The sequence below is a fragment of the Elgaria multicarinata genome, chromosome 9 (genome assembly GCF_023053635.1).
Source record: "Elgaria multicarinata webbii isolate HBS135686 ecotype San Diego chromosome 9, rElgMul1.1.pri, whole genome shotgun sequence".
In the NCBI taxonomy this organism is placed as follows: domain Eukaryota; kingdom Metazoa; phylum Chordata; class Lepidosauria; order Squamata; family Anguidae; genus Elgaria; species Elgaria multicarinata.
In genome coordinates this window covers 33,144,667-33,154,718 of record NC_086179.1, presented here as the reverse complement: position 1 = coordinate 33,154,718, position 10,052 = coordinate 33,144,667, and positions in this window count along the sequence as shown.

The window sequence follows — 10,052 nt, the reverse complement described above, 5'->3', positions numbered from 1 at the left end:
GCAGGCATCCTGAGCTTCAGAAACTATCATCTACAGTGGCCACCACATCTTGCCTCATGATAAGGTCACTCTGAGAGAAACCACGAACAATATTTGTTCTCCTGCTATGTGGACTGGATTGACAAACAGGTATCAGAATGCCCCGTCTTCATTTCCAATACATCAGTACCAACACAGGCTGAAGATCCGAGCAGCATGGCAGGATGGATGATCGGGCATCAATATGCATCTGACTCATCCTCCCAAAATCGATACACAAGCCCTAGTAACAGAAAAGGAAAAGTGAGAGTGCTTGGGCTGCTAATTGGGCACTGTGTCACTAGAACTAAGCTTCAGTCCAAACTTGTTATGGTCACCATTCCAGAGGTCAAAGACATCATGAGAGGTGGGGGGTTTCCAGAGCTAGGATTAGGGTGGCTGTGTGTTCTACTTTACACTCCTAGTGCTACCAGTCAAAAGGCATTGTGCAGTTGTTTCATCATTTCTTCCTTAATGGATTTTTGCTGGAAAGAAAAAACAAAAACAAATGAAGTGTTGGGGGAAATTTCTTAGGGCTCTTCCAGACAAGGCTTTTACTATGCAATAGCCATGCCTCATTCATGGAATTTTGCAGGATTTCTAGATATCATGGTCTGGAAACTCTGCAAAATTCCATAAATGAGGCATGGCATGCATAGTAAAAGCCTTGTCTGGAAGCATCCCTAAAATATGTTTACTCCAGAGAAGCTGAGAAAATTTTGAACAGAGGAGAATTTAGTCAGGCCATTAAGAGAGGACAGGCTTGACATGATTCTGATACTTGGTTGGCCAGAGTGAAGATAATAAATAGGTTTTGGATACGTTTGTTGAAAGTGTTTTATTTTGTTCACTTCACTTCATTTACTATATTATTACATGTTTGCTACAGTTCATGGTTTGTTTTTGCCCCATCCACCAAGGGCTTTATTGTGTCGTGATTATAGGATAGTCACACTTGGGCCAGGTTTTCCTTGAAATCGTAAAACTGTTTTAGGGCTGTACCATTTTTCGTATGGAGAAGCATTTGATTATTATTATTATTATTATTATTATTATTATTATTATTTATTTATTTATTTATTTATTTATTTATATAGCACCATCAGTGTACATGGTGCTGTACAGAGTAAAACAGTAAATAGCAAGACCCTGCCGCATAGGCTTACAATATGTGGGGTCACACATAATCAAATGCTCCTCCATACAAAAATAAATAGAACTAAAATAAAACCCAGGGAGGATTTTGACCTAACCTTTTAAAAAAAAGAATCATGTGAACCCCACCCCACCCACTTTGGAGTCTGAAGTAGTACTGCCCAGACACAGGCTTAACACCTCAGTGAGAACTAGGCCATAGACAGTCAATTATCATTCACAGAGGCAAGCTATTCTGTAATGCTACCCAGTTACTGTGGTAATATAACGCCGTTCATCCGGATGCCCATTTGGTTTCTGCTCTGATGCAGAAATTTCTCCTACAGCTGAGAGGTATGTTCATATCCCAAACAATGTATGTAGACTTTTCTGCTTTCAAGAAACCCTGATTTTTGCTAGATACAGCATCGCTGCATTTATTGGCACAGATGCTAAGGTATGTTTCAACTGACCTCCTTGTACCTGCCCCAAGTCACAGAGCATGAATCAGAGGTGAAGGGAAAGAAAGATTTTGTGTCATTGTTATCCAAGTCTTTCTGCTTTGCTGCCTTTTACACTTGGTTGCTTTCTCTAACATTCACCATTTACTACAGCCCTGAACACTCACTCAACTTCAGAGTTCATGTTGGATGGCTTTCTTATTAGGAGGATAGCATTGTGGGCAGAAATGTGACCAGAATTTACATAGGTTTTACATTCTTTTGTCCCAGAGAGCCATGCTCAAATGTTCATCTAAAATTCTGGGCATGTAAGCAGCCTAGAGAATACATACAATATTCTCGCAGTGTCAGAACTGTCCTTGCCCTCTAATTTTCACTGATTATCAAGATGAGATAATGAGAAAATACTGCCATCTCTCCAAGCATTTCAATTTTATTAAAAAGACCCCAAGCTAAAAGTGGTTTCAGACAGTCAAGATGCTATTGACTTTTGCTTCCTGATTCAGGGCTTGTTTGTAACATCAAAAGAAAATTCATATCTCACCCCAATCCCATGTCCAACGCACAACCTGAAACCCCCACATGTGAGTGCAGGGGTGTGTCTGCAAACATACTGTTGTGCAGACATTACGAACTAGCGCAGAGAATTGACAACTGAAATCTCTTAATATCCTCATCTCAATATCCAAAACTGCCCTTAGTTAGCTAGACTCAAACAACCATAATCAATACTGTGTATGGTTTCTGCAATTCTACAATCACAGCAGACAAACACCAAAGATGGTACTGGGCACAGAATTCATATTGACCTGGCTCCAACAACATGACAGCCCATCCTGGGTTCATTATCCACTAAGGTTATGCAAAGGTTTTTTGGATATTCATAATGGTGGATGATAAGTGCTACTGAGCCTAGAGGGTTAAACAACCCATGATGGGCTGTTGTGTCATCCGAACTTGCTACTGAAAACCTCAGCTTTCATTTTAAAAATGAATAAATAATATTTCTAGTGCTCAATTCTGTGGAGGCAAGTTTCAAAGTGTGTGAACAGTGTTGGGGTGCAACCGTTCAGCTAGGCAATTTTAGACTCTAGACCTGATGGTGAGCTCCTTTAGTCAGGCATGTATATTACTTCAGTTATAAAGCACACAATCAACATTTTCCTTCCCTACCTCCAGCCAGAATTCCATGCTTTTCATCAGCTTCTAATCTCCTGCTATGTTAGAACAGCAAAACTATTAACCCTGATTTACAAAAAATACTCTGAGCGTGTGCAGTTTTCAATTTTATATTCATTTAAATCATAGTACCCTCAGGAACAAATTGGAGTTTGCTTCTGCATGGGCAACTTTAGCCCTAAGATCCAACAGTAGCTAGACCAATGGTTGGACAAAACGTCAGGAGGACTAATCTGAGCTGATTCTCCTTTGCTATGATTTCAATATGTTGACATCATGATAAAAAAATTATCAAGTTTCTTGGGGCGGGGGGGTCTAGTAGTTAGTTGCTGTCCTGAACTACATGCAGAAAAAATGACTTCAGTTATGGCCGAGGCACCTTTGTCTCTTCCTAATCAGCAGGAAACGTATTACAATCTTATACATCTATTCGGAAGTATGGCCCACTACGTTCAATGGATCTTACTCTCAGGTAACTGAATATAAGAATGCAGCTAAGGCTGCAATTCTATGCCATGCACACTTACCCATTCAGTTTAATAACTATGTTAGTTCATTTTTAGATCTCCGTTCCTACTTGGGTTTATTCTGCTTTAAACTCATATTATTATATTTTTATGGTTTTAAGTTTTGTTTTGTGAATAGCCCAAAGAGCTTTGGCTGATGGGCAGTATAGAAATGTAAATAAACAAACACAGAGAGACTTATTACTGAGTAAATGTGCATGGAATCCAACAGTACATTACACACCAAAGCCAAGTAGTCTCCCTCTCACAAACATATTGGATAGATGCCAATTGAAATCCTACTTAGATTAGACCCATAGAAATGAATGGAACTTAAGTTAGTCATGACTGTTAAGTCCCATTCATTTCAATGTGTCTGCTGTAAATAGGGGTTAAGTTTAACTCTACCCTGAATGCTGAGGGTAGGTTTCCTAATCCAGTTATTAATAACAAAAAACCTTATGCCTTTAGTATATGTTTTTTATCATATATTTCCCGTCTTTCTCTTTTGCTGTCCTTTGTTTTCCTGATCTCCACCCGCCCCCGTTCCCCACTTCTTCCTTTCCGGCCTTCTTTATTCTGTCTTTGCTCACACTTCTTCTATCAAAGGCCCACACCTTGTTAAAGTGGGGGCCAATTCACATTTTAAGATTGATGGTTTTACAGTTTGTTCAGAACATAGGTGTGTTGGCGCTGTGACTATTTTGTTTCAAACCTCTTGCTAGTTCTGACTCCCAGAATCTGACCGCCTCACCATTTTGTAAAAACAACTGTTAACCTCTATGGATAGAAAGCTAAAGTACAGTGTGAATTGAATCTTAAGAAAATGAATACAAGAGGGAACTGAATCCACACCTTGTAAGTCCCAAATGAATATCATAAGCAAACTTCTTCACACTTATGTCAAGAGCTCCCCACCTCACTTTTCTTATTTGAAAGCCTGGCTCCCTCAGGTAGTTACAAGGAACTGATGCATTTTGTAAGGTTCCTCTAGTACAGCAGTTTCCAAATAGTTTTCCAAGATATAGGTTCTCATGTGTTTTCTGTTGCCTTTACTTATGTTTTTATGTTATTTTAAATTTCATATCATACCTTGAGGCTATGGTCCAGTTCAGACATAATAATTCTGAGCTGATATAACCATGGATTCTGGTTTCATATCTTGATTTGGAGATGCCTTAACCTCTTTCTCAGTTCATAGGAGACTGTAGTTTAAGAAACTAAGACAGCTTTGCCAAAACTGGACATGGGAGGAGGAGGGTGAGGAGGGAACATGTGGACATTGATCATTTCCAGGCTAATAAACTATGTTTATGAATAGGGTAACTACATGCAAAAGAGGACTGGACTTTAATAACTACCTCTTTAATATTTGAGTGTAGAAGGAATTTCAGCAGGCATATGCTGCATGACCAGCTATACCTGCTGAAATCCCCTCTAATACACAGCTATTAAAGGTGCAGGAGCCCTGTCCCCTCTTTCACCTAGCCATCCCAGAGCTGGGACACTCACAGGGAAGTATTAACCAGGATGCTGAATTCCTCCTAAACCTGCCAATTCTCTCCAGCAAATGCCCTCCTTAAGCCATTTCCCTCTAGCCTGGTTCACTTTTGGTTTCAGAGACATGCTTGAGGGGGCACATCCTTTAAAAATTATCACAGAGGTTATAAGCAGGAGAGAATCTGTAGGTAGCAGAACAGCATGTTCCACTCAACTGTTTCTGTCCTGCAAACATTCCACAGCTTCTGCATATTTCCCTGCATAGTTCCAGCCAAATTTTAACATTTAACTAATAGTTGATTAATCAATGGGGATGGATTCCTTAGGCTGCAAGTAAATGGCATGCTTGTTTTTTGAGGATATTTTGTGCATTACTGCAATGTGGAATAAACACAAAAGTAATGCAGATGGAATGGTAGGTTTTATTTAAATCACCTTACATCTTCAGTACTAAAAAAAGGCACCTATGTGGAGCTTTTGGTAATAAGCAGATGTATTTCAAATACCTCCATTACTCAGCTGTTAAAGCAGTTAACAATCCTACTCTTAAAAGATATATGCAGCAGCTCTGGATTGTGATCTGATAACCACCCAATAAACTCTATGGATGTTCTGGGAGACAGGCTCATCGCCTGTTCTGGATGGGGTTGCACTGCCTCTGAAAGAGCAGGTTTGTAGTTTCGGGGTACTCTTAGACCCATTTCTGTCGTTGGAGGCTCAAGTAACCGCCACGGCTGAGTGCCTTTTACCATCTTCGGTTGGTTCGCCAACTACGGCCCCTCCTGGACAGGGATAGCTTGACCACGGTGGTACAGGCATTGGTAACCTCAAGATTGGATTACTGCAATGCGCTCTATGTGGGGCTGCCCTTGAAGCTGCTCCGGAAGCTGGAGATAGTGCAGAATACTGCAGCTCGGCTGTTGTCTGGAGCTGCCCCTTTCCAGCATGTAACTCCTCTGCTGAGGGAACTGCACTGGCTGCCTATTCGCTACCCGGCCAGGTTTAAGGTTCTTGTACTTGTGTACAAAGCCCTAAACAACTTTGACCAGGATACCTGAGAGAGCGCCTTCTCCCTTACCAACCTGCCCGGTCACTGAGGTCATCCGAGGGCTTGCTCCTGGTGGTTCCACATAGATCCATCCTCCGATTGGAATCCACCAGGGGAAGAGCCTTCAGCATGGTGGCGCCCCACCTGTGGAATGCCCTGCCTCTGGAGGTCAGGCAGGAGCCAACCTTGTACTCCTTTCGGCGCCTCCTGAAAACATCTTTATTCCAAGAAGCCTTTCTTTAACATGCAGCCTTGGATTTCTGTTTTTGTTTCTTTTAAATTTTGTTTTAACTGTTTTATTCTGTTTTTATTTTCATTTTACATTGTACAGCGCTCTGAAATTTTTCAATGGGGAGCGGTATATAAATATTCTAAATAAATAAATAAATAAAAGCTCCATCTGATGAGAATTTTATTGCACGCTCATTACTGAGCACTCATGGATTCCTCGGAGGTAGCTCACATGATGTCGTCTGCCTCTCGCACACCTTCCGCCCTTTCTGGTCTTCCTTGTGCCACAAGAAAAACCAGAAAAACTACAAAGTATTTTTTTAAACCGAAGTTGCTGCTCTCTCCTGCTGTGTGTGGGAGAAGCAGCATGTTCACAACAAGGGTGCACCTTGTTTACTTCCTATTTGAAAACAGGAAGTAACTGAGTGTCCACAGAGAAGCAAGGTAGCCAGCGTTAGACCGCATTTCTTCCAAGGTATGATGGAGCTCTAAGAAAAGGAAGGGCCTCTAGTAAGTAGCCATCCAAATCTGGCTCTTCATGGCCTTACCAATTTTTAATCAAGAAACAGTAAAAGATTCAGCCAGTTTCACTTGTAAGGAAAAGAAAAAGTCTTCCAACTTATAAGAAATATTCCTGTTTAGTATTACATCTGCTTTCTGAATTTTATATGTAAAGCTAACAGATTGGATGTGTTCTGTAACTGTGAAGCCCTTATTGCTACATGATACTAACTTTCTTTTGAAGCCCGGCCATTCATGTAAGGATTTCTTTGTGAAGGAAAATATACATCCCCACCTCATCTCACCCTTCTGGTACTGGTCTGAAGAATTAGTGCCTCCCAAGAATACAGGTTTCTCCATTCCTGCTCTAAAATATGTAGTGTTTAACAATCTGATCTGAAGTTCCAGAATTAGGGGAAGTTATGGATATAGAACAAGAAGGGTTTTGTCATGTTTTTGGCTAGGAAGCAATAACTTTTGCTTCTAGAGAAATAAAAGGGCAGAAGTCTTTTTTTTTTTAACCCGGTGCCTAGTGAGTTGTTTGCCTTACTTCGAAGACATCTTTAAAAGTGTCATCTTAATTTTTTAAAAGTCATGTGTTTCCCACATTAAGGCCATAGCTAGATGGGACAAAATCCTGGGGTGATCCCCAAGATCGTCCCTGTGCGTCCACATGATGCGTAGGGGACCCCGGGATCAGGGAGGGATGATCCCTCTCTTGCCGCGGGATCTCAACCTGATTTTTCCAGTCTTGCAAGGAGCCGGGAGCAGCGCACAGGGCGCAGTTCTTTTCAGGAGCACTGTGCCCATTGGGGGTAGGGTGGGGGGAGCGGGGAAAATAATTTAAATTTAAAAAAATTACTTACCTTTTGCACACGAGCATTCATGCGCTGCTGGCCCTTTAATAAAAAAAAAATGGCGGGCGCAACACCTCTCCTTCTGAGGTTGTCGTGTGTAAACAGAAGAGGGATCTCGCAATAAACACATCACGAGTTCTTCCCTCCTCCGTCACATGCTAACAGGTAGGTCTAGCTAAGGGTTGTATAAGTTATTTAATAGTAGTAGTATAATATTTTAATGACTTGTTCATGTATTTACTTATTTTTTTCCTCACTTCTTATCTTGTTTTTCTATGATCCACTTGCTATCCACCCGTCGCTGTGTTTAAATGCCCATTGACGCTAATCTGTTGTCATTTTATTTCATTCTTAATTTCTTTTGAATTATTATTACAAGCAGGTTCGCTATTTTAAACTAGCATTGGTCTCCCCCCATTTTTTTTAGTGTCCTCTTAAAGGGCAAGAAATACAGCAGTAGGATTTCTAAAAAGAATGGCATGGTATCTTGCCTGCCTGGAATCCCTACTCTTTTGCCAATCTTTACTGTGTAATGAGGAAAATATACTCTTGCAGATGTTCATTGATGCCCCTTCTTCTTCACTACTTTATATTTGTAGGTCTTTTCATTCAAATTGGCTTATTGTGATCAAAGACAGAGCAGCATACAGGCTGCAATCCTATACTCCCTTAGAGATCAGAGAATGATTATTCCACCCAGAGAACATTTGTTATTGGCAGATTAAAAATATACTAAATAAATTAGTGGGAGTACGCCCCACTGAACTTAATGGGACTTACTTTTGAGTGGATATATATAGGATTGCACACAGTTTAACTGATTCCCTGTGGAGTAGCCATGTTAGAGTGTTAGTTAGTTGATACAATAGGACATTTGTGTGATTTAGGGAATAATCATATGCATTTAGACAGAAAAAAGTCCTATAATTCCCAGTAGAAGTGCTGGCTTGGGAATGCTATGTGTTGGTCCTTTTTCTGTCTAAACATACATAGAATTGTGTGTTTATATATTTACCCAGCCCGGGGGGCTATACATTAAAAAGTACACAATTAGGTTATGGAATTCGGATTAAGATGCCTTTAAAAATGAGTTAGATAAATTGTTACAAAGGATTGGTCTGTCATAAGGCGAATAGTAACGACCACTATCCATGTTCAGAGGAACAATGTCTATGAATGTTAATTGGTGGTGGACAACTAACTGCAAGAGGCAGCTATTGCTGCCTTGCCTTGCATGTGGACTTCTTGGAAGCATCACCTTGGCCACTGCAGGAAATGGAAAGCTGGGCTAGATGCCCCTCTGGTCTGATCCAACAGGACTCTTGCGAATATAAATCATCAGAAAAACTTCGGGCTCTGAGGTTGAACCAGTGTGCGAGAAGTGGTTGGCGCCAAAGTAAGAATGGCGGAGAGCCAGATTCAAATCCTCACTCAGCTAATGCCCTTGGGCTAGTGGCTACTTCTCAGACCAACCAAATCCACAGTGTCGCTGTGAGAACAAAACACCTTGTACTCTTTGAAGAAAAGAAAAGAAAAGAAAAGGTGGAATATACATAAATACAACGCAGGATATTAGTTTTCCACCTCGGAGCAATGTCTGTCAGTTATTACGAATACTGTGATATAATCGCGAGAATTAACGGCAGTTTCCCCACACACACGCGCGCGCGCGCCGCTTCCTATTCTCCCTCTCGTCAGAGCAGGAATTCTCGGGGGTGGAGGAAGCAACTGTCCTTCCTTCTGCCCCTCGCCTCGCCTACCTTTTGCCTCAGAGAAAGAAGCAGTCCCCCCGCTACTTTTGCTTGGGGAATCCTGAGGGGAAGAAGGGAGGCTCACACAACCCCCTACGCAGGCCAAGAGCAGAGGCTGCTCAGACAAGCAGGCACCACCCTCGCCATCTCTCGCCCGCCTCACAGAACAGAGGCCAGGATTACACAACCATTACATGTGGCTGTCAGTCAAGGCTGAAGCGAAGGCGGGGGCGCGGGCGCGGGCGCAGGGCCGGCGGGGCCAGCGGCCGTTGAAAGCGGCTCGAACGCACAGCGGGCGCAACCCTTCGCTGCCCTCTCCCAAAGGAGGAGGAAGGGGTTGGGAGAGCCAGCCTTCGTCTGCGCAGGCGCGAAAAACTCAGTTAACCTTGCGTGGAGCCACCCTAGACACAAGGAAATGCATCGGCACCACATAGGGCGGGGGAGGAGGGCTGGGGACTTATGGTAAGGGAAATAAATCCCGTCCTCGGAATCTTTGACGCGCCCACCCCTCCCAACGCACCCCGAATCCTTCAGGAAAGTAATTGAATCTTTATTCGAACATTTTACAACCGTTGCGGTTTGGGGGATTTTCAGACCAAAAAAAACGACAATTCCGTCCTAGTGGTACAGTCCATCTGAGTTCAGCCAATCAAAAAATAGGCTCTTTAGCGTATCATAAATTACTGGGTAGAAGAAGACGGTACGGTGCACGCATGCTAAATTTTAGCTTTGAATGACTTCATCGCTCGCCCGGGAGCGGCTGGGAGGGGGTGACGTTATCTCTGTGGAGGGGCGGAATGCGTTTGATTTAGATTGACTAACAATCCAATCAATCGCTAGTTAGCTTTTCTTTGATCGGCATACTC